The 25,942-nt window shown below is 39.3% G+C and overlaps 2 long non-coding RNA genes across 2 annotated transcripts in view; both read right to left on the bottom strand.

The window, feature by feature from the left end:
- The window catches only part of LOC133249757 (uncharacterized), a 76,400-nt gene extending 58,996 nt beyond the window's left edge, over nucleotides 1–17,404 (bottom strand). Inside the window, exon 1 of the long non-coding RNA XR_009737087.1 lies at nucleotides 17,131–17,404. This is a non-coding gene — a long non-coding RNA (uncharacterized LOC133249757). The remainder of the gene's footprint in view (nucleotides 1–17,130) is intronic.
- The window catches only part of LOC133249758 (uncharacterized), a 475,012-nt gene that overhangs the window by 145,310 nt on the left and 303,760 nt on the right, over nucleotides 1–25,942 (bottom strand). The gene's annotated exons all lie outside the window — the stretch shown is intronic.

The raw sequence follows: 25,942 nt of genomic DNA, 5'->3' as shown, positions 1-25,942 counted from the left end.
AGTATATTTTTTAACTTAATTGAACTATTGTACATTTTAAAAACACCAACTCTAAAAATTGTTTAGTCTGCAAAACTATGAAAGTATAGAATCAGACTTATCTAGTTTCCCTCAAAAGTAAAAATGAAAGTGACCTGATCAATTTAATCTGTTTATACCAAAGATTCTGCACAAAAGAAATTTTCTTTGATTTCAGATCACTGAAATAGGGATCATGGGAGTAATTGTTTAAATTATCTCTTTGCTTAGCTTGCCATGAGCAGACCTAGTATATTAAAATAACCTGACTCAGAAAACTTTGTCTCCTGTGGTTCCCAGAAGTATTGGACCATAAGAAGTTGTTTTTCTGATAGAAGCATACAAAAGTATCTATAATAAAACCCATAATAAAAGAATTATTTATAAATTTCATTTTGCATTTCTGTCCATGAGGGTCTTTTACTGAGGATGACGATAATATTGTACTGTGTGGATAAATTAAAGACTTTAACACTTAGGCTGCCCTCCTTATCCCCTTACTTGTTTAGTGATAAAGACTTGGGATCTATTTTGGCTTTATCTGAGATATTGAGCAAGTCTTTTTATCCCTTTGCTTCTCTCATCTGTACAACTGATAAAATACCTTCTCAACATATATCACAAAGTTGGGAATCTCACAACTCACTTTGAAAAATGTCTACCAGCTAAAGGGGTAGGAGAGCTTTAATAGTCTTGCATGTTCAACAAGAATATATCCTGGGGGTATCTGCCTAGCAAGAACCAACATAAAATCACTGTGCTTGAATTTCTATAGATCAAGGAGTACATTTTCTTTCCTATAGGAATTCTTCAAGAGCCTTCGTTGTACCATGGTATTTCCTTCTTTAATTCATTCCACATTTTGGTAAAAACAGAAGCAACATCAGATTATCTCATAGAAGACATGTGTGTATGGCACATGCTTCTTTTTTCAACTTCTTATATGTAGATCTTTTTTCTGCAATGAAATAACAACCTCCGTCTTATATATACTATACATTTTAGTCCCTCATGTAGTTCCTGACATAAGAAGTGCTCAAAAAAATTTCTTCACCTGTCAAATATTTATTGAGCACCTACTGCATGGAATACCTTGAGCTCTGCTCAGGAATACAGTGGCCTAAGACAGTCCATAGGCTTTGCTCCGATGGACTTTACAGTCTATAAGAGGCGTGTGTCTGTGCTCAGTTACTCAGTTGTGTCCAACTCTTGTGACCCCATGGACTGCAGCCCACCAGGCTGCTCTGTCCATGGGATTCTCTAGGCAGGAAAACTGGAGTGGGTTGCCATTTCCTCCTCCAGGGGAATATTCTCCACATAGGGACTGAATCTGTGTCTCCTGCAAGGGGAGACAAAGCATATATGTGTTTAACCTTCATTCATCATTGAGAACTCATTGTAGGTCAAGAACAAACAAATACAAATATCTTTATATTTACAATGGTGATCATTCCTCTGAATACGAGAGGCACCAGGAGCTCCTCTATGAGATGCGTTTAGTTATCTCAGCAGGCGTTTATTCAGTTTATTCAGTCAAGAAGGATTTATTGAGCTCTTATAAGAGTGAGAGCTTTCACAGAAATCTCAGATCCTACATCCCCTGAGTCTGTCCAGTATCTCCCTTCCAGTATCCATGCACCCATGCTTCACCATCCTCCACGACTCCATGACTATTGCCTCCATGACCCATTTGTCTGCAATGAAACTGTTTCCAGATCTATAAAAACAAAATTCACATATCCGAGTCACAGAACAAAACCTTGCTTTTAAAAAAATGCTATGGGATTTTTGGTTAATTATGAAGTATGCGTGACTTAGAAATTGGTTTAGTGGCTGATATATATATGGCTGTTGAAAGCCCTTCCGAGGTCTGTTATCAAAACAAAGTGAAAGTGTTAGCCGTTCAGTCATGTCTGACTATAACCCATGGACTGTAGCCCGCCAGGCTCCTCTGTTCATGGGATTTACCAGGCAAGAATACTGAAGTGGGTAGCTATTCCCTTCTCTAGGGGATCTTCCCAACCCAGGGATCAAACCCAGGTCTCCTGCAGTGCAGGCAGATTCTTTACCATCTGAGCCACAAGGGAAGCCCTCTGTTATCAAAGGGGGCAGTGGAAGAAATAACATCCTCTCCAGTTTCTAATGTAAGAGACTGCTTGGGAACCTGATCCACCCAGCTTTCAGATACACCTAGTTCAATGAGGGAGAGGGTGGGCCGAGGGCAGATCCCTACAGATATAAAATATGATTCTAAAGTGAGCTAAACTGCTTCTAATAAGGGCCTTCTATTAATAATCCTTCTGGATTTGATGGATCACATCAGTGGGACAAATAAAAAAGATGTTCTTGTGAATTGAGGGTGGGAGTTCTTCCTTCCCTAGAATCAAAAAAGGAGGGACCTAGTCCCACTTTACCTCCCTCTCTGGCTTATTTACTCGTGTTGGAAAGGAGCCTCCAGGGCGTCCAAAACAATTAAAGCGGAGTCTGCTCTCTCAGGAGGGGAGGTCTGTGTGTGAGAGCCGGCAGGCACGGCGAAGCCCTTCCACCAGCCAAGTGCTGGCATGAGGGCTAAGCTGTGACATTACATGCTAGAGGACAAAATTCACAAACGCAAAGCGGGGAAAAATTTGAATCCTGGCCTCCTTCTTCCTAGTGCAGCCTCGAATCTCTACTTCAAACACCCCCAACAAATCAAACAAGAAAAGGCAAGCAATAAGCGAAACCTACCACCCAGCAGGCACAGGAAGATGGGCTGGAAGGGTAAGTCGTTTCTTTGAGCTCATCTCACATGCAGCCAGCTGAATATAAATTTCCCTCTATCTCATCAAGCTCTCACTGTTTGGCCTCCTCTGACTGATATTGGCTCATCATACTTAATCTAGGGTGAAATTTCCTCGTCTGAGCTAAATTACTCGCAGCCATCAAGGGAAGCGATATTTATTTTTCGTGGGGCTAATGACCTGTCCCCCAGACCCACCCACTGATGGTTATTTACTGGGGCCCAGATGCTTGAGCTCAAAATGAGTGCTAATGTCAGCAGGTGCCATCCCTCATTCAGCTCAGTGATTGAATTGGAGCGATCCCATTGACATTGACTCTGTGACTTTTAAGGCCATTACCCTCAGCCAGAGATGAACCTCTCATCATGGCTATGACAGTGACAGCTGATTAGCGACAAATTACAAGCAGGAAGGTACAGAGGCTTTAGTGGGCAGGGCAGGACCAATGGTAAGGGTGAGAGGTGTGGGGAGAAAGAATAGTAGGGAGAGAGAGAGATGGAGGGGGAGAGCAGAGAGGAGGCAGAGGGAAAACCTCATACACTCCTATCCAGTATGTTGTTTAATCAATTTTTAACTATGGCCCCTGAGCATACTTATGTTTTGCATCTATCCGAGTATTACTTTAAACATACAGAAATTCACATGTGTTTAACGGACACTTATGACTCAATGCACAAACCTTGAACAGGCAAGAACGCTTACCTAGGAAACTTAGGTTGTAAAAGAGAATATAATATTTTAAGAAACAATAATACATAGACTATCCAGGCATGAAGAATCTTTCACTAAACAAAGCAAATAACCATTTCTCTCTTATCTTTCTGTGTATTTGAGATTGCACTGACCAAAAAAAAAAAAAGTTTCCTTTGGAATTTGTTTAAAAAATGTTTTTATCATCTGTAGCCAGATGGTCTTAATAGAGCCTCATGTGGATTGCTGCTTGAAGAATATGAATGTAAAGTTCTCAATATTATCTTAAATCAAAGCTAGTTCTAGGAAGCCACTCAATTCCTCTGACTTTATTTGGTAGACTTTAAATCAAAGCTTTGGGGGGATTTTTAACTTAAGTATAAGAATTAAAAGTTAACTCCTGAACATCCTTTAAATTGAAATAGTTTTTGCTTTGTTTTCTGTTAGGGGGCATGTGGATTGGCTTGAAGTGTTTTGCAGTTAATCACATGATTCCAAAGGCTCCCTGTAACTCAGATGGTAAAGAATCCACCTGCAATGTGGGAGACCTGAGTTCGATCCCTGGGTCGAGAAGATCCCTGGAGAAGAGAATGGCAACCCACTCCAGTATTCTTGCCTGGAGAATTTCATGGACAGAGGAGCCTAGTGGGCTACAGTCCATGGGGTTGCAGACAGTCAGACACAACTGAGCGAATAACACACACACACAAATAATTCCAAATTTCAATATCCAGGAAGGGAAAGTTTGATTGAGAATTCTAGTTAACTCAAGATTTTGAAAGTCAAAACCTAAAGACTTAAAGAACACCAACAGTTGTCATTTATACCGCAATTAAAAAAATAATAATAAAACATCAACAGAAACGCTGACACTGATGGTTGAGGCCTTGATACTTTTTAGTTAAGTAGCAGTTTAGGCAAACACCTTGCATTCTGGACACTACAGGTAACAACACACTGAGAATGGGATTCTAGCAGCCGCACCAGTGTTCCTGCAGCCTCCACAGCCTCACCGAAGTTAACCCACCAGTAAGAGGGGCAAGACCCAGCACACATCCACTCGCCCCCTGGTGCAATGCAAGGCACTGTGAACAAAACCAAGGGAAAAACTGCAGCATGCTCCTGCCTTTTGTTTGTTGTTTTTTTTAATCAAAGTATAGTTTGATTACAACATTGTATTACTTATTACTATATAGCAAATTGACTCAGTTATACATATATATATATTCTTTTTCATATTCCTTTCCATTATGGTCCTTCTACCTCTTGATCTTTATTATTAATCTCTCCTCTTTCAACCTGCTTCCTTCCACAACTCCTGTTCTCCTTGATTTCACATACGTTCCCTTGGAAGTATTGAGCTGGCCAGAAAGTTTGTTTGCGGTTTTTTCTGTAACATCTTCCAAAAAACTTTTTAGCCAATCTAAGACCTTTCACCTGGCTGGGAACTACACCCAACATATTTGGGAGCAAACAAGATAAAATATGCTTTTTGTCAAAATTATAACAAAATATAACACCTCTTACAAAATATCCTATGCCAGGCTGAAGTTGACTAAAATGTCTGCAGAAATGTGAAGAGAGTGTATAGCCGGCCCCCACCAGCTGGCAGGTGCTAATTTTACATGTCTCTTCCCAGCTCTGTGGTGAGAGAGGTCAGGCTGAAATCCTGAAATCAACCAACATAGGAATATTGATAACACAGAAATCAACAAGGCTATAAACCAAGATTTGTGTATGTGTTTTGTTGTTGTTGCTGGGTTGTTTTTTATTTTAATCCCACCCCTCTAGGTCATTACAGAGCACTGAACTGTGCTATACCACGGGTTCCCACTAGCTATCTATTTTACACATGACAGTGTATGTGTGTGCTAAGTCGCTTCAGTCGAGTCCAACTCTTTGTGACCCTATGGACTGTACCCCACCAGGCTCCTCTGTCCATGTGATTCTCTAGGCAACAATACTGGGGTGTATTTCCTCCTCCAGGAGATCTTCCTGACCCAGGGATCGAACCCACATCTCTTATGTCTCCTGCACTGGCAGGCAGGTTCTTTACCACTCAGGCCACCTGGGAAGCCAGGTAGTGTATACATGCCAACCTTAATCTGCCAATTCATCCCACCCTCCCCTTTGCCAACAAATCTGTCCTCTACATTTGCATCTCTATTCCCACCCTGGAACTACGTTTATCTGTAGCATTTTTCTAGATTCCACATACATGCATTAATATATGATACTTGTTTTTATCTTTTTTTCTTTTCCCAGAAAGTCGGTTGTTTAACTTTTACCAGCATACACCACTGCATGTTGTCTGTTGTTCAGAAACACATTTGATTGCTGGGGTAAGGCCAGCTTCTAGGATGTCCGAGAGGGTAGACAGGGAGAAATATGGCCCTGCCACATGCTTTTCTATCTTCTTGCTGATAAATCTGCATTGTGAGTTTCCACAACAGATATACTTTTGAAGACTGATTGCTAAAGAGCAAGAAGCATACTTCCTGCTAAGTGCTCTTACGTCAGCACCCATGGTGGAGCCAATAAATACTTAATCATCATTGTCTTATGATAAAACATAAAGTTTATTCACAGCAGCTTTTAGTTTATCTCATGATTGAAAGGGGCCCTTCTTACTGTAATTCACATGTGCATGCTCAGTCACTCAGTCATGTCTGACTCTTTGCGACTCCATGGGCTGTAGCCTGTCAGCTCCTCTATCTGTGGGATTCTTCAGGCCAGCTTACTAGAGTGGGTAGCTGTTCCCTTCTCCAGGGGATCTTACCGGCTCAGGGCTCAAACGTGGGTCTCCTGCATTGCACGAAGATTCTTTACCATCTGAACCACCAGGGAAGCCCTTTTATTGGAACAGGCATGTTCAAAGTATTCAAATGATAAACAATACCTCAGTCATCCACAAGCAATGAAAGAAATTGACCAATAGACTGATCTTTTTGAAGCTGCATAAATCAATGAGTTTAGAGATCTTTTCATAGTAAAGCACAGAAAACTTTGAAGCTTTATTCAAACAGTGACTATCACTTTTCATTACTAAAGGCACTAAAAATTATCTTACCCCTACCAGAAACCTACTAGCTCTCCATCTTATCCACTCCTGTGACCTCAGCTGAGAGCTGCATACTCTGGATGGCACAACCCTTTCTCCAGCCAGGCCCACCTTTCAGACTCCACATCCACCTGCTTATTGCACAGGTCCATTTGCTAATCTCACAGGCACCTCACACTCAGCATGGCCCAGGCGGTACCTACAGTCATCAAAGGCCCCTCCTCCCATGCTCTCTGTCACTGGAACCACCCAGGCACCACCCTAGAAATCATCCCTAATGCCTTCCTAGCCCTTACCCTCAATTCCTGCACCAATGAACAACTGAATCCTATAGATCTTACCTTCTAAATTTTCCTGTAGTCCATCCACTGCTGTAGCCTTCAGCTATTAATACTATGACAATTCAAAGCACTTTGTCACACCTCACTTTGACTTTGCCACAGCCTGTACCCTGATTTTGCCAGTGTCTGAACTTATATTTCTCCACTTTGCTCTCAGAGCAGCCACAGCAATCTCTCTAAAATAAACTCTGGACCAGATCTCTCTCCTGCTCAAAATCCTTCAGTGGCTTCCAGAACCCCAGACATGAGCTTCTTGCTGTCCTTCTCTCAGGGTCACTTCCCAGTATCTACCACACCACACTCTATAACATCCTCAGGTAAGGACAGTGTCCTTTGCTCTCTCTTACCCTTTGGGTTCTCATGCATGTTGCCTCCAATACTCTTACTCCTCTCCCCAAACTTAACTGACTCCTACTTATCCTGCAAATCCAAGACTGGACAACACTACCTCAAGACAGGAAGCTCTCCTTGACCTCTCAAGGACAGCTGGTTGGGTGTCCCTCCCTCCTTGGTGTCCCAGCAGGGCCCTACAATTCCAGCCCTTCCCACAACAACCTCTGCTGCTGCTGCTGCTGCTAAGTCACTTCAGTCATGTCCGACTCTGTGCGACCCCATAGACAGCAGCCCACGAGGCTCCCCCGTCTCTGGGATTCTCCTGGCAAGAACACTGGAGTGGGTTGCCATTTCCTTCTCCAATGCATGAAACTGAAAAGTGAAAGTGAAGTCGCTGAGTCTTGTCCGACTCTTAGCGACCCCATGGACTGCGGCCCACCAGGCTCCTCCTTCCATGGGATTTTCCAGGCAAGAATGCTGGAGTGGGGTGCTATTGCCTTCTCCAAAAACAACCTCTAATCTCCCTAATTCCCTCACTGCTATATAAAGTCTGTTCACTAGTGTATTGTCTACTCCCTGCGAGTGCTGTGCACCTGATGAAGACTTGATAGATTTTCATTGCTTGCCCAGATGAGCAAAATGGATTAAAATTCACAGTGAATCCTAGTCCTAGTACCTAAGTTGTCAAGATTGGGTAGGGAGAGGGCCATGACTTCAAGACAAAGTGGACCTCAAATCTCAAGAGTCTTTGGGCCTCCCCAGCTCCCCAGATCTTCTCCTCTTCATGTACCTCTGCTGACTTTGATTTTACATTTTCCAAAGCTTTGTCTTCATATTTATCAATACCACGTGAAGCAGGTTTCTCTAGGGGATCCACCAACACAGTGTCTAAACTGCTTACACCTTGATGTGGGTGTTTGGTGTACTCTGTGTTCTCAGAACCTGACTCTGTGCTCAGATATCTCAGCCTCACCTAGATGACTTTTCCATGTGTGTTGACAGCAATTTGTGATCATCTAGGCACTTCTCTCCAAAAGGCAAAAAGGCATCCCTGAGTAGTAAAGCAAAAACTGAAAGGCTATTTCAGAGGATCACAGGATCACATAGCTGTTTTGAACACTGAATACATAAGATTTACTGTCTAAGTCTCCTCCTTCAATGTCTGTGAATCTTATTCTTCTGGTGGGAAGAGAGAAAGAGACTAAGTTCTAAAGAACTAAAATTGCACCTGATATTTATAACCAAGATAACTGGGACCACAGAGCCAAGGATATGAGCAAAGTCAAATACTGCATGGGAAAGCCAAGGTATTAAAACATGATAAGGAGAATTCAGAGGATCACCAAAATAGAATGGGATCAGAGGCATCTATCCAAGTCAGGATATGAAACCAGAGAAAAATAAAAGACAAAGAAAGTGTTAGGAAGTCAGAAGGAAGGTAAAGGCACTTTCAAGTTCATACCCTAGAGTGGCCTTGTGTATAAATCACCAGGGAACACTGAGCGTGTGAGCTGAACCAACATAAGGAGACAGAAGCAGCATTCAGACATATGAGAAACTGTGTGGCATTAATGACCACCCATAGCAGCAAGACCCTGAGTAAGCTACCCAACCTCTCTAAACCTCAGCTTCCTTACCTGAAAAAAAAACAATTGGGATCAATCATCATGTATACATAATACATTTGTTGTAAGAACTGATGTAACATACAAAAAGTGATTAGGCCATTGTTTGGCACATGTTAAGTGTTTAATGAATAAGACTGAATATCATTATTAATATTGTTATTATTCAGTTGAAATTAATTCAGAAAGTAGCCCAGATAACAACCATATATTTTCTCCATGTACTAACAGTATTATTTGGGCCTCCTTGGTGGCTCAGAGAGTAAAGAATGTGCCTGCAATGTGGTTAGGAAGATCCCCTGGAGAAGAGCATGGCAACACACTCAGTACTCTTGCCTGGAGAATCCTCATGGACAGAGGAGCCTGGGGTCACAAAGAGTCAGACATGACTGGTGACTAAGCACAGCACAACAGTATTATTTAAAATTTATCCGAAGAATATAAAATTAACACACAGAAATCCCTTGCATTCCTATACACTAACAATGAGAAAACAGAAAGAGAAGGAAACAATTTCATTCACCATTGCAACAAAAAGAATAAAATACTTAGGAATAAATCTACCTAAAGAAACAAAAGACCTATATATAGAAAACTATAAAACACTGATGAAAGAAATCAAAGATGACACAAATAGATGGAGATATATACCATGTAATGGATGGGAAGAATCAATATAGTGAAAATGAGTATACTACCCAAAGCAATCTAGAGATTCAACGTAATCCCTATCAAGCTACCAACAGTATTTTTCACCGAACCAGAACAAATAATTTCATAATTTGTATGGAAATACATAAAATCTCGAATAGCCAAAGCAATCTTGAGACCGAAGAATGGAACTGGAGGAATCAACCTGCCTGACTTCAGACTATACTACAAAGCTACAGTCATCAAGACAGTATGGTACTGGCACAAAAACAGAAATATAGATCAATGGAACAAAATAGAAAGCCCAGAAATAAATTCATGCACCTATGGACATCTTACCTTTGACAAAGGAGGCAAGAATATACAATGGAGAAAAGACAATCTCTTTAACAAGTGGTGCTGGGGAAACTGGTCAACCACTTGTAAAAGAATGAAACTACAACACTTTATAACACCATACACAAACTCAAAATGAATTAAAGATCTAAACGTAAGATCAGAAACTATAAAACTCCTAGAGGAAAACATAGGCAAAACACTCTGACATAAATCACAGCAGGATCCTCTATGACTTACCTCCCAGAGTAATGGAAATAAAAGCAAAAATAAACAAATGGGACCCAATTAAACTTAAAAGCTTTTGCACAATAAAGGAAACTATAAGCAAGGTGAAAGAAAAGCCTTCAGAATGGGAGAAAATAATAGCAAATGAAGCAACTTCAGTTCAGTGGTCGCTCAGTCATGTCCAACTCTTTTCGACCCCATGAAGTGCAGCAGACCAGGCCTCCCTGTCCATCACCAACTCCCAGAGTTCACCAAACTCATGTCCATCGAGTCAGTGATGCCATCCAGCCATCTCATCCTCTGTCGTCCCCTTCTCCTCCTGCCCCCAATCCCTCCCAGTATCAGAGTCTTTTGCAATTAGTCAACTCTTCACATGAGGTGGCCAACGTATTGGAGTTTCAGCTTTAGCATCAGTCTTTCCAATGAACACCTAGGACTGATCTTCTTTAGAATGGACTTGTTGGATCTCCCTGCAGTGCAAGGGACTCTCAAGAGTCTTCTCCAACATTACAGTTCAAAAGCATCAATTCTTCTGCATTCAGCTTTCTTCACAGTCCAACTCTCACATCCATACATGACCACTGGAAAAACCATAGCCTTGACTAGTCGGACCTTTGTTGACAAAGTAATGTCTCTGCTTTTCAATATGCTATCTAGGAGTAAGCGTCTTTTAATTTCATGGCTGCAATCACCATCTGCAGTGATTTTGAAGCCCAGAAAAATAAAGTCAGCCACTGTTTCCCCATCTATTTGCCATGAAGTGATGGAACCAGATGCTATGATCTTAGTTTTCTGAATGTTGAGTTTTAAGTCAACTTTTTCACTCTCCTTTTTCACCTTCATCAAGAGGCTCTTTAGTTCTTCACTTTCTGCCATAAGAGTGCTATCATCTGCATATCTGAGGTTATTGATATTTCTCCCGGCAATCTTGATTCCAGCCTATGCTTCCTCCAGCCCAGCGTTTCTCATGATCCTTGGGTCAGGGAAATCCCCTGGAGAAGGAAATGGCAACCCACTCCAGTATTCTTGCCTGGAAAATCCCATGGATGGAGGAGCTTAGTAGGCTATAGTCCATGGGGTTGCAAAGAGTCAGACATGACAGAGTGACTTCACTTTCACTTTACAAATATTATACAGTATGGATATTGATTATTTGTTGATTACAAAGCAACTGCCAAAGAATTAATCTCAAAAATATACAAGCAGCTCCTGTAGCTCAATTCCAGAAAAATAAACGACCCAATCAAAAAATGGGCCAAAGAACTAAAAAGACATTTCTCCAAAGAAGACATACAAATGGCTAACAAACACATGAAAAGATGCTCAACATCACTCATTATCAGAGAAATGCAAATCAAAACCACAATGAGGTACCATCTCACACCAGTCAGGATGGCTGCTATCAAAAAGTCTACAAACAATAAATTCTGAAGAGGGTGTGGAGAAAAAGGAACCCTCTTACACTGTTGGTGGGAATGCAAACTAGTACAGCCACTATGGAGAACAGTGTGGAGATTCCTTAAAAATCTGGAAATAGAACTGCCATATGACCCAGCAATCCCACTGCTGGGCATACACACCAAGGGAACCAGAATTGAAAGAGACATGTACCCCAGTGTTCATCACAGCACTGTTTACAATAGCCAGGACATGGAAGCAACCTAGATGTCCATCGGCAGATGAATGGATAAGAAAGCTGTGGTACATATACACAATAGAATATTACTCAGCCATTAAAAAGAATGCATTTGAATCAGTCCTAATAAGGCGGATGAAACTGGAGCCTATCATGCAGAGTGAAGTAAGTCAGAAAGAAAACACCAATACAGTATACTAATGCATATATGTGGAATTTAGAAAGATGGTAATGATGACACTATAAGAAAGACAGCAAAAGAGACACAGATGTAAAGAACAGTCTTTTGGACTCTGTGGGAGAAGGCGAGGGTGGGATGATTTGAGAGGGTAGTGTTGAAACGTGTATATTATCATATGTGAAAAGGATCTCCGGTCCAGGTTTGATGCATGAGACAGGGTGCTCAGGGCTGGTGCACTGTGATGACCCTGGGGGATGGGATGGGGAGGGAGGTGGGAGGGGGGTTCTGGATGGGAACACATATGTGCCCATGACTGATTCATGTCGATGTATGGCAAAAACCACTACAATATTTTAAAGTAATTAGCCTCCAATTAAAATAAATAAATTAATTTTTTAAATAAAATAAAATTTATCCCAAGAATTCCTAGGTCTGTTGACCTATCTTTGAGAGGTCAATAATAAAACCATCCTGTTCCCCCTTCTGAGTTTGTAACTAAAGGAAAAATACATGTATAATTCAGACAGATGGAGATCAAAACATTTACCGTAAAACATTTACTGGTAAAATTGGGCTGGAGAATACAAGTGAGATTTTCAGCCATAAAGCTGGCTGGTGTGCCCCTGAATCAGGCTCATACCCCTGGGTATGGGCATCTGGACGAGCACAGTGTAGAGCTGCACTGCCAAGTGGTGTGAGCCAAGCGGATTGCACCCTCTGTGCAGACCTGGGAGGGTCTGGGCCATACTCTTTGCTTCTCCTTCCAAGTCACCTTTCAAGCCAGGCTCTCCTCCTTCTCCAGGGTAGAGAGGAGCCAGTAGGGATCCACAGATCCTGAGCAAGCTTCTGCCTGGAGACAGAAGTTGGGGGTAAGAGTTCCTGCCTAGCATGGCCTCAGCTGCTGCACATCCTACTTAAGAATATGTATTTCCACCAAAAACCATGGAACTACAGTATTCATTAGCCTAACTTTCCTTTCTTGAAAGACAGCACTATTATACTACTGAATTGCATCATTTGTTGTGAGAGATGCTGAAGGACTGCAGATTTTTCATGGCAGTCTTTGCATTCCTCATCTCTGGCAGTCACTCCTCCCCACCCTCTAGTACACGGGCTGAGCCCCTAACTGTGCCACTCCAGCCCTCTCAATAAAATCCAAATTGCTCAGTAATCACTGCCCATCCACAGAATAAATTCTATCTCCTCTGAGAACTGTTCTGAACCAAGCATTCCAGAAACTGGATGAACTTCTGCTAGTCCCCTCCCGCTGAAGCCCTACAAAACATTCTACATCTTTCTCCAAGTTACAATGCCCCATCAGAGTCTCTTCAAGCCGACATCCTCAATAAAGACCCAGGCCAATGATGCTCTAGTTTATTTTCCTCCACATTGGCATTCTCTATTGGATCATTCTACCAAATCCATAGGCTTAAACTGGCTCATGTTCAGTATCGTTACAGTGCATTTGAAATGCAATATATGAATGTATCAAACCTTAGAGAAGTATAAAATTCTAGGGCTGAGAGATAAGGGACTATTGGCTTCACAAATAAACCAAGTTACCTTAAATGGCCCTCAGGGTCTGACACTGCTGCTGCTGCTAAGTCACTTCAGTCGTGTCCGACTATGTGTGAACCCATGGACTGCAGCCTACCAGGCTTCTCTGTCCATGGGATTCTCCAAGCAAGAACACTGGAGTGGGTTGCCATTTCCTTCTCCAGGGGATCTGACACTGACAACTGCCTATTTAACTGTGGCCTTCTCAGCAAACTCAAACAGTTCAATGTATTAACTTTAATGTGATTTTTAAGCTTGATATGGCAAAAAGATGTATGTTAGAGACCCCACGCAAGAAAAACTCAAGGATGATAAATTTTTAAAAAAATTACTTCTCCAGCATAATAAAATCAACATAATCCATTGCCCACAGTACTTACTGCTTCAAACAAGTCAAAAGATCACTTACTCACAACCTATTTTGTGCAGGAAAAAGATCAAACAGTAGAAAATGCCAATAGCAATGCCTTTTGTGGTGCTTCAGATGGTGGTGCAGTAAAACTGTCCCTGAGTGAGTCCAGACTGCTACAAGTCAAAGCAGTAGTGTTATCAGAGAATGAGGAAAGGGAATGAGCCTGTGACCCCATGAGGGGTCCATTCACCATAGAGTGTTTGTGAGATCGAGTATCCGAACAAGATAATGTTCTCCTCACCATTTTGACTGGTCAATTTGGATGACATATTTTGGGCATCTCTGCTGATTCCATGACTGCAACTTGTACACCGTCCACAAATCCCCATCTGCAGCTACAGATGGTCCACAATTTTTTTCCAGTGTTTATAACAGCTCTTGGAGGTGGGGGTGGGGAGAATGAAGGTTTTGCAGCCAAGCTACCCCCATCAGGTGAGTGCTTAGTCCTACTGAACTACAGTGCACCCAAGAAACAAATTCACAGGGCTATACTTACTCAGTGCTGGCAAACCATGTCCCAGGAATTCTGCTGTGGATATGCACAAATGCTACCTCGTAGGAAGTCATCTTGGGTGCAGTGCACATCATTGAACTTTAAAAATTGTTGATTGAAAGGATGCTTTCCTTTCAGAAAGAATAATGCACATTTCCAATTACCACCTGGACACTATAAAGTTGTGCCCTCCAATACAATAGCCAGCAGCCAACTTTGGTTATTTAAAGTAACTAGCATTAACTATACTAACAATTCAGTTCCTCCATAACACTAGATACATAAAGTACTCAATAGCCACATGTGATTCATGGCTGCCATACTGGACCACTCAGAAACAGAATCCTTCTATTATCACAGAACTTTCTATTGGATAGCGCTATCTCTGAGAAAATGGCTTTATCAACAGTGAATACTTCTGCTATAATTTCATTGAGTCTTAACACCTCTGAAGTTGCCCAATGCTTTTATTCCTGTCCCACAAACATCCTACAAGATATTTTTACAGCAAGATCAATGGCTTCTGTTTTTTTCAGGGAGGTACCAGAATGACTGTCCTAAAATATCTTGCAAACCTCTGGTGACTGTCTCCACATAATTAAAAAACTGAATACTAGATTTTTAGACTCTTGATAGTTCTGTAGAATTTGCTCCAGTAACTGTCTCTACTTTGCCCAGTTCACATTTACAAACACCTGACTGAGAAGGGCTTCCTGTTCTACATTACTTAATGGACAGAATGGCTAGTGGAATGCTAAGCATCCCCTATTCTAATCCTCACAACATGGGTTTATTGCTTTTATCTTGCCCACATCCCAATTTTATTCATGAGAAAATGAACACTGAGAGAAGTTAGCTTATTAACTTATTAAAATAATTCAGCAGAGCCAAGCCAGGAGTCTGGTCTGTCTGACAACACTGCCCCTAACAACTACGGAAGACTGTCCCTTGCTGAGTTAGATGCTTTATGAAAGCTCATGAGAGCATATCCAAACAATGCATCAGTGAGCACACCTGTACTGTAATTTCTTATATTTCTGTGGAGTTTATGATGCAAGAGAGAAACATGCTCTAGAAGCTACACCAATCATTGGCTCTCAAACCTGATACTTTTAACTCTACCCAGAAACATGTGCAAGTGAGGAAGACTTCCCATAAATCCAGGGAAATCCTTAATTGTTCACCTGGCACAGCAAAAAACAATAGTTTACATTCATAAACGCAAAAATGTTTGGCAAACAATGTTTACAGCTTTATTTTTGGTTGGTGGGTGGTTTCCCCTGCTCTCGTTTAAAAAACTACTATCACTGATATTGAAAAATTATCTATAAAAATTATATATACTAAGGACTAACATGTTATGCCAAGAGACGACTGGAAGAGAAGTTTGCTATTTCTCCGTCAAATATTTAGTCATGCAGTTTTTCACAAGAAAACTGACTCACATTGTTGGTGTCATTAACAAAACTTCCTTTCTGCCAAATGTTGTACTTTTTGTTTTGTGCCAGTTGGCTGCTGTCTTCCATAACTAAGGCAGCTGCATTTCAGCGGAGAAAGAAGTACAAAGAGACGAGAAAGGCTACTGGGATTTCTTCAAATGAAAGGAGTTGTGTGTGTGTGTGTACACATAGAAAAGGGGTGTAAATCAACCTTCTCTTGCAAAGATAAAGGAATTGTGTCTTAAGAAAGAGTATAGACAAGCTAATGGAAACTCTTACAGAGAAAGTCTCAGAACAGTGTATCTACTTCTAGTGTTTAGGTTTGTTATCTTCAGGTGAAAAGGAGACTTTTATTATTGCTCATGTCATTATTAAATCTGTTCTAAACACTATTACATAGGACAGCCCTGTACGACTATGAGTGTTGAACACAAGACAACATGAAGGGGAACTAGTCACATGAAAGAGATAATATATCTGTGTATTTATTTAAATAACAAAGTAATGTATCCTTTAAAAAAAGTCAGGATATTATGATAATTTTCCATCAAATGGTAGTAAAGTTTTTGAACAAAGGGTGCTATTTTTAATATATTCAAAGTTGCTTTAGGAGCTAGTTAGAGATTGTTTTTTAATAATTATACATAAAGACCTTTTTTAGGATAGAAAAATATACTTGTCAACATTGTGACTGAGCCTTTTATCCCAAGAAGGTACTTTTTAACATTTAATTAAAATATAACATATTCAAGGACATGACTATTTGAGTCAAGCTATAAAACCTGTAAATAATAGAAGTGTTCATTTATTCCTTTATTTGTCCATCCAACAGGTATTTGTTAAATATCTGTTATCAGCCTGGCAACATGCTAGGTGATGGTCATTTAACAATAATTAGAATTCAAGATGGCCTTAAATTGATAAACTTAATACTAAGAAAAATACCAGCAAGACTTTTTATGGAACTAAACAAATTTATATGAAACTTCACATTTTAAAAATAAGCATGTAAAAATAATCACAAACATATTGGGAAAAAAAGCTATCTGGGGAGAAAACATGAGATATTACACATCCTATAAATAAAAGAGAAGACCCTAATACATGAATATTTAGACAAGATGAACAGAATAGAAATTGCAGAAACAGACTGAAATACACATGGATATTTACTATATAATACAGGTAACATCTCAAATCATGAGCACAGATATAGTTTGTAATAAATTGCTTTGGTTAAACAGAATATATGTTTGTAAAAAGATAAAATATGAATATCCAACATCATATACAAAAGTAAATTATAATAAATCAGATATCTAATATTGAAAAATTTAAGCTATACACACACTGCTGCTGCTGCTGCTAAGTCACTTCAGTCATGTCCGACTCTGTGAGACCCCATAGGCTCCTGCGGCCTCCTACTAGGCTCCCCCGTCCCTGGGATTCTCCAGGCAAGAACACTGGAGTGGGTTGCCATTTCCTTCTCTAATGCATGAAAGTGAAAAGTGAAAGTGAAGTCACTCAGTTGTGTCTGACTCTTAGTGACCTCATGGACTGCAGTCTACCAGGCTCCTCCATCCATGGGATTTTCCAGGCAAGAGTACTGGAGTGGGGTGCCATTGCCTTCTAGAAAGTAAATGGGAAAAAGCTTTCTAACTATGGCTTAAAATCAAGATTCACTAAAAGAAAATACTGATAAAATTTATTTTCCACATGAGTTTAAGAAAATATCATAACAATATCAAAAACCAAATAAAAATCAGAGGAAAATATTTATAATACATAAAATGGCAAAAGAGCTAATATCCCTAATAAATAGAGAACTCAAAATCAAGGAAAAGACCCAGAAACCTGGTGGAAAGAAATAGACAAAACAAATAGGTAAGCAATCATTTGAAAATTATTGAAAGGTGGTTCATAAACATATGAAAATATGTTCAATCTCACATATAAAAAAATAAAAATTAAAACAACATTGAATATTTCTCAAAAGAGAAAAAATTCAAAAGTTTGACAACATGTTATACCAGTTAGAATAAGGGGAAATGGACATTCTAACACATTACTGCCGAGAATGCAGAATGTTGCTTTATTAGAAGGTAAGTTTAACAATATTGAAAAAAGCTACATATGCACTTAACCTTTAACATGGTAATCATATTTCCAGAAACTTGCCCAGAATACACACTTCTAGCACTACAAAAATACATATATAAAAAGTTATGGCCTTACTTGTAATTGTGCAGTGTGGAAATATCTTAATTGTTCATATATAGGAAACTCTTAGACTATGATAAATTCACAGAGTGTAAAAAGGAATAAGAAGGGTCTCTGTGAACTTATAGAAAGAGATCTGTTGTATATCATGTTAAGTAGGGGAAAGATGGTATAGAATATAAAAATATAAGTTATATAAAATGTGCTGACTTTTGTGAAAAAAGATGGAGAACTATACATATATGTACACTTTGTTTTTCAAAAAGAAACAAAAGGAAGGAAAACCAAAAATTACAAGTGTATGCTAGGACAAAGGAGGGTAAGCAAGATAAAGGAGATGAAGAGGGAATAACAATTTTCTAAATATTTCTTTTTGTAAAGTCTGGGATTTTTGAACCACATTAGTGTTGGAATAAACCTACCTACGTAGGCAAAAGACCTGTACTCAGAAAACTATAAGACACCAATGAAAGAAATTTTAAAATGACAGAAACAGATGGAAAGATATACCATGTTCTTGGGTTAGAAGAATTAATATTGTGAAAATGACTACCCAAAGCAATCTACAGATTTAGTGCAATGCCTATCAAATCACCAATGGCACTTTTCATAGAATTAGAACAAAAATTTTGCAATTTGTATCGAAATACAAAAGACCTTGAATAGCAAAAGCAATCTTGAGAAGAAAAACACAGCTGGAGGAATCAGGCTCCCTGACTCCATGCTATACTACAAAGCTACAGTCATCAAGACAGTATGGTACTGGCATAAAAACAGAAATGTAGATCATTGGAACAAGATAGGAAGCCCAGAGATAAACCCACACACCTATGGTCACATAACCTATGACAAAGGAGGCAAGAACATACAATGGAGAAGATGGCCTCTTCAATAAGCAATACTGGGAAAACTGGACAACTACTTGCATTAAAGGCCTAAATGTAAGACCAGACACTATAAAACTCTTAGAGGAAAACATAGGAAGAACTCTGACATAAATCACAGCAAGATCCTTTTGACTCACCTTCTAGAGTAATGAAAAGAAAAAGAAATAAATAGAACCTAATTAAACTTAAAAGCTTCTGTACAGCAAGGAAACAATACACAAAACAAAAAGATAACCCTCACAATGGGAGAAAATACTTGCAAATGAAGCAGCTGACAAGGGATTAACCTCCAAAACATACAAACAGCTCACGGCAGCTCAATATCAAGAAAACCAAGCAACCCAATCAAAAAATGGGCAGAAGACCTAAACAGACATTTGTGCAAAGAAGACATACAGATGGCCAACAGACTCATGAAAAGATGCTCAACGTCACTCATTATTAGAGAAATGCAAATTAAAACTACAATAAAGTATCAACTCACACAGATCAGAATTGCCATCATCAAAAAATCTGCAAACAATAAATGCTGGAGAGGTGTGGAGAAAAGGGAACCCTCTTGCGCTATTGATGGAAATGCAAATTACTGAAGCCACTATGGAGAACAGTATGGAAGTTCCTTAAAAAAACAAAAAAGAGAACTACCTTATGACCTAGCAATCCCACTACTGGGCATATATCCTAAGAAAACTACAATTCAAAAAGACCATGCATCCCAACAATCATTACAGCACTATCTACTATTTACAATAAATAGTCAGGGCATGAAAGCAAATTCAATGTCAAGTGAAAGATAAATGGACAAAGAATACATAGTATTTATAATAAGTGGAATAACAGCCATAAAAAGGAACAAAGTAGGGTCATTTGTAGAGACATGGATGGACCCAGAGAGTTACAGAGTAAAATAAGTCAGAAAGGGAAAAATAAATATCATATATTGAAACATGTATATGGAATCTAGAAAAATGGTGATGAACCTCTTTGAAGGGCAGGAATAGACATAGATGTAGAGAACAGACCTGTAGACATCGGGGGAGGAGGGGTGGGATGAATTGGGAGATCAGGGTTACCGTATATACACTATTACACGTGAAATAGATAGCTAGTGGGAGCCTGCAGTATAGCAAAGGGAGTGCTCTGTGGTGACCTAGAGGGGTGGGATGGTGCAGGGAAGGAGGTCCAAGAGGGAGGGGATATATGTACACATATAGCTGATTCACTTCATTTTACAGCAGAAACCAACACAATATTGTAAAGTAATTACACTCCAAAGAAAATGATGCTATGCAAAGGACATAACAGAAAACTGAATAAATGCATGTTGATAAGTTGAATAACTAGAAGAATTGGGTGAATTTATAAAAACATACAGCCTACCAAGACTAAAGAAATAGAATAAACAGAAAATCATGAAGAAATAGAAAATCTGAACAGATCAATAACAAGTAAGGGGACTGAATCAGTAATCAAGAATCTCTTTACAATTCACTGGTGATTCTATCACTGATTCACTGGTGATTTCTATCAAACACTAAAGAAAGAATTAATGCTAATTTTTTCTCAAATTCTTCCCCAAAATTAAGGAGGAGAGTATACTACGAAACTCTTTTTATGAAGCCAGTATTACCCTGTTACCAAGCCACAAGAACACCCCAAGAAAAAAATTATAGGCCAATAATTCTAATGGAAACAGATGCAAAACTCTCAACAAAACACTAACACACTAAATTCAACAAGACGCCAAAAGGAATATATCCATGACCAAGTGGAATTCATCCCTTGGGTGCATGGATGGTTCAATATATGCAAATCAATGAATTGTGACACATGACATTAACAGGATGAAGGATAAAAATTATACAATCATCTCAAGAGATACTGAAAGGCATAAATGAAAGACTTAAACATGGAACCTGGAACCATAAAGCTCCTAGGAGAAAACGTAGGAAAAAGCTACTTGACACTGGCCTATCAGCAATGATTTTTTGGATATAACAGCAAAAGGACAGGCAACAAAAACAAAAGTTAAACAGTGAGATCACATCAAACTAAAAATCTTTTGCACAGCAAAGGAAACAATCAACACTAAGGGGAAAAAATATCTAAGAAAGGGTTAATATTCGAAATATACAAGGAATGCATGCAACACAATAGTAAATAAATAACCTGATTAAAAATGGACAAAGGACATGAATAGACATGGCTCCAAAGACATACAGATGGCAAACAGGCATATGGAAAGGTACTCAATATCACTAATCATCAGGAAACACAAATCAAAACCCTAATGAGATGTTACCTCCCATCTGTTAGGATGGCTATTATGAAAAAAAAAAAAGAAAACAAGAACAGTGAGGATATGGAGAAAAAGAAATCCTGGTAAACCATTTGGTGGGAAAGTTAAATTTGTATACCCATTTTGGGAAATAGTATGGAAACTACTAAAAAATTAAATATAGAATTACCATATGAGCCAATAATCTCACGTCTGTGTATTTAGCAAAAGAAACAAAAACACTAACTCAAAAAAGATATATCCACCCCCATGTTCACTGCAGCATTATTTATAATAGCCAAGACACAGAAGAAACAGCTTAAGTGTCCATCTATGGATAAAAGAAAATGTGATAGATAGATACTATTTAGCCATGAACAAGAAGGGAAAAAGAAGGCAATTTGATTATATACTCAGTGTAAAGACGAACTACAAAGAAAATCTGAATTCCATTTAGCAAAGTTGCTGTCAGTGATGGTGAAGAAGTATTCTGAAACTACTTTAAGTGTGTGATATAATTTAACAAATGTGTAAACAGAGTGTGTGTCAGTCATCCAGTCAAACTCAACTTTTGCAACCCTATGGACTCTAGGCCTCCAGGCTCCTCTGTCCATGGGATTTCCCAGGCAAGAATACTCAAGTGGGCAGCCATTTCCTCCTCCAGGGGATCTTCCTGACCAGGGATTAAACCTGGGTCTCCGGCATTGCAGGAGGCTTCTTTGTCATCTGAGCTGGAGCCAAGGTCCTCACGGTCAGAGAAAAGAGCTACAAATAAGGAATGCGTGTGCTAAGTCGTTCAGTCATGTCTGACTCTTTGTGATCCTATGGACTGTAAGCAGTCAGGCTCCTCTGTCCATGGGATTCTCCAGGCAAGAATACTGGAGTGGGTTGCCATTTTCTCCTCCAGGGGATCTTCCCAACCCAGGGATTGAACCCATGTCTTCTGTGTCTCCTGAACTGCAGGTGGATTCTTTACCCACTGAGCCATTGGGGAAGCCCCCACAAATAAGGAATGGGGGAAAGTAATGAATAACCTTGAAGTGGCTTGGACTGGAATTAGAAGTATCCATATGAGGAGGAAAGAAAAGAAGAAAGAAGATCATAAAGAGAGCCAGAAAAAGAGATAAATAGATTTCCTATCTTATTCTGCACATACACACACACATTTAAAAATAAGTGACACTGTAATAGCCATAAGCATAGCAAGTCCCTAGATCTTGGTGTACAAATATCTTCCTCTACTAACAAGAACCAGAGATCCTTGGAATATAGCATTCCAAGAATGCCTTTTTTGTTCCACAAAGTAAAGAAGTTCTCAAAAACTATAGAAATATGAAAAAGAAAAGAACTTAGGAATCAGCTTAAAGGGGCTCCCATCAGCCAAATCCGGGACAATTCAAGCATTAAAATGAATAGTGTTAGCAGTTGATTATAACGAATTTAACTTTAAAAATTTTTAAGATCATATTGCTAATGACATAAGATGATAGAAGGAAAATTCTTCTATGTATTAAAATGCCAGTTAATAACTATTAAAAGACTGATTTTGTTATAAAATATTATTTTACAAATATCATAGAAATGACTGATACACATAAGAACCACAAATAGATGCTAAAGTGAAAGCTTAAAGGGGAATAGAATATCTACAATGTCTTATATTATCTCCCCACAGATAAATTATTAACTAAAAGAGGGAACACCATAACTACACAGTGGAGAAATTAATAAACATCACATTAACTGACCAATTAAATTAATATCAGCAATAATGATACAAACTGACACTGTGCATCCCAGTGTGATACAGTGGGGGACACAACAACAGATATCATACTTTCGATAAAAATGCATAACTTAGACATGAGAAAACAGTCAGACAAATCTTAACTTGAGGAATATCCTTCAAAACAACTGGACTTCCGTCTTCAAAATAAATGCCCATGTTGTGATAAAGACTGAGTCCTGAATCTATACTAGGTTAAACCAAGCTGAAGGGACCTGATATCTGAATGCCACGAAAGATTTTGAATTAGATCCTGAATTTGAAAAATTAAGGCTATTATTTAATTAGCTGACAAAATGTGTATATGCTAGATAACAACATTGTTTCAACATTAAATGTACTGAATTTGATCATTGTACTGTATTTTTCTAAGAGAATTTTCTTATTCCTCAGAAGAAGAGGTTGATGTTTTAAGAAATACAGAGGAATGATAACTGCAATGTATTTTCAAATTGATCAGAAGAAACTATACAAGCAGTAATAAAATACCTGTGTGCACTTGTGCACGTGTATGTGTGTGTGTGTGTATGTGTGTGTGTGTATATGTCTGTAGACAGAGAGAGTAATAAAATAGAAGGGGCAAATGGTAACAATTGGTAAAGCTGGGGAGAAGTTCTACATGAGATTGTTGTATTATACTTACCTTTTTCAGCTTTACTGAGGTGTAACTGACAAACAAAAATTGCATATATTTGAGGTACACAATATGATGATTTAATAGACTTCCCTGGTGGCTCTACAGTAAAGAATCTGCCTGTAATGCAGGAGACACAGGTTCCATCCCTGGGTCAGGAAGATCCCCTGGAGAGGAAAATGGCAACTCACTCCAGTATTCTTGCCTGGGAAATCCCATGGACAGAGGAGATTGGTTACAGAGGGCTACAGTCCACGGGGTCGTAAGACTCTGACATGACTTAGCGGCTAAACCACCATACATTATGAAATTATTACCACAATCAAGCTAACACACGCATCCGTCACCTCAGACACTTACTTTATTTTTGGTATGTACAGCTTTAAATTTACTGTGCACTTGAATTTTTCAAAATAAGCAATTACTTTTTAAAAGAAAGCAATCACTTTCTCAGAATGATGGAAAGATGTTAAATAATTACACATGAGGAATGAGAAAGACACTGGGAAGAAAGAAGATGAAGCAAGACAGTTGTTTGTTTTTTTTTTAATCCACTCCCCCCTCCCATGAAAACAGACACAGAAAATAGAATGGCAAAACCAAAGGCCTATAGACGACATCTACAACAAAACTACGGGATAAGGTATCCTCAGGAACTCCAAAAGATGAGTAGGTGTGGATGAACACCATCACTGTAACATCAGCTACAGGATCCCTGTGGAATCAAAAACAGTCTAAGGAGAAGCAGAAGGAAGGCCATAGGGATTCTCAGAGCTTCGGATGACAAGACTCTCAGACTTTGCCAACAGTAAATGCAGTGGGGAAAGACGAGAACAGCCACTGAAACGGGAAGCCTGTGTTACAGAATCCAACTCAAGGGTGAATGCAAACAGACAGCAGGAAGTTCTGGTGGTGCTAAAACAGTCTTGGCCCAACAAACTATCAAAATTAGTATACCGAATCTCACTTTCAGGACAAAAATCCCACATCAAAAAAACTGCTTGGAGTAGAATCTAACTGAGCAGGATACAGATCATAAGGGCAAAAAATTAAGAAGGACAAGATAAAAGTGTGGCAGATGAGCAGAAGAAGAACTCAGGAAGTATGGAGAGATCACAGTAAGAAAAAACAGAATGCTCAGAGCAGTGAAGTTAGAACAGATACCAAGTACATAATAAAGTCTTGAAATTATAAGAATATACCATAAAAAAAGCAGCAGTAAAGAGTCATGCTCAAATTTCTTTTATGGAAAGTTATTTTATGGAAAAAATAATAATAAATAATCAAAGAAAGCATGCCAGAAATATATGTTGACAAAAGAGATAAAAATATAGTAGAGTAAAAGGATTTAAAAGAAAGGACAGACATATGCTTGAAAAACAAATAAGAATTAGGAAACCACACAAATGAAATGACTGAAGGAAAGGAACATTTGAAAAGAGGGGTAGCAGAATTTGGGAAAAAATTAGAAAAGGGAAAAACTGAATTTTTAGATTTTAGAACATTAGACACAAAGGCTAAATTTTAAAGGATGCAAGAGTGGGGGCTTCCCTCATGGCTCAGTGGTAAAGAATCTGCCTGCCGATACAGGAGACACGGTTCAGTCCAAGGTCTGGGAAGACCCCACATGCCTCAGGGCAACTAAGCCCATGTGCCACATCTACTGAAACCACGTGCGGCAACCACTGAAGCCCGTGCACCAGAGTCCAGGCTCTGCAGCAAGAGAAGCCACTGCAATGGGAAACCTGCACATGGGAACGAAGAGCAGCCTCAGCTCAGCAACTAGAGAAAGCCCACACAAAGCAAGGAAGGCCCAGCACCGAAAGACTCACAAATAAACAAATATCATATGGATAAACATACTTGTTGTAAAAGTATGATGAACTGTATCGAAATAATAACCTCAGTTTCAGAACTGTAGCCACCTTTGGGATTAAGAGGAGAATGCAATGGAGGAGGGATACTCAGGATTCTGTAATATTTTATTTCTTAAACTGAATGACGAGTACAAATGTATTCTGTAAATTATCATTTTGATATAAATTAAATATTTTGCCACTCATTTTAATTTAAGAGGGGGAGGCTAGACTGAGTGATTCCAAATCCAGAGGTTACATCTGATGAACAGGCAACAGGAAGTCACTTTCCATCACGATGTAGGGATTCTGGGAGACAGCAATAAGCAGAGCTCCCCAGACAGACCTCAAACGGTGAGGTTCTTCCCTAAGGCTTGAGAAGTGAAAAAGAAGAGAAAACTCAAGACAGTTCGTGGCCTCTGTCCTTTTACTTGTACCGCTGAACTCTTCTTTACACTCAGAAGCACATTCTGAGGAAAACTCAGCCAAGGGGACACTGG

The sequence above is a fragment of the Bos javanicus genome, chromosome 6 (assembly GCF_032452875.1).
Source record: "Bos javanicus breed banteng chromosome 6, ARS-OSU_banteng_1.0, whole genome shotgun sequence".
Taxonomy (NCBI): domain Eukaryota; kingdom Metazoa; phylum Chordata; class Mammalia; order Artiodactyla; family Bovidae; genus Bos; species Bos javanicus.
This window is presented reverse-complemented; position numbering and strand designations above follow the sequence as displayed.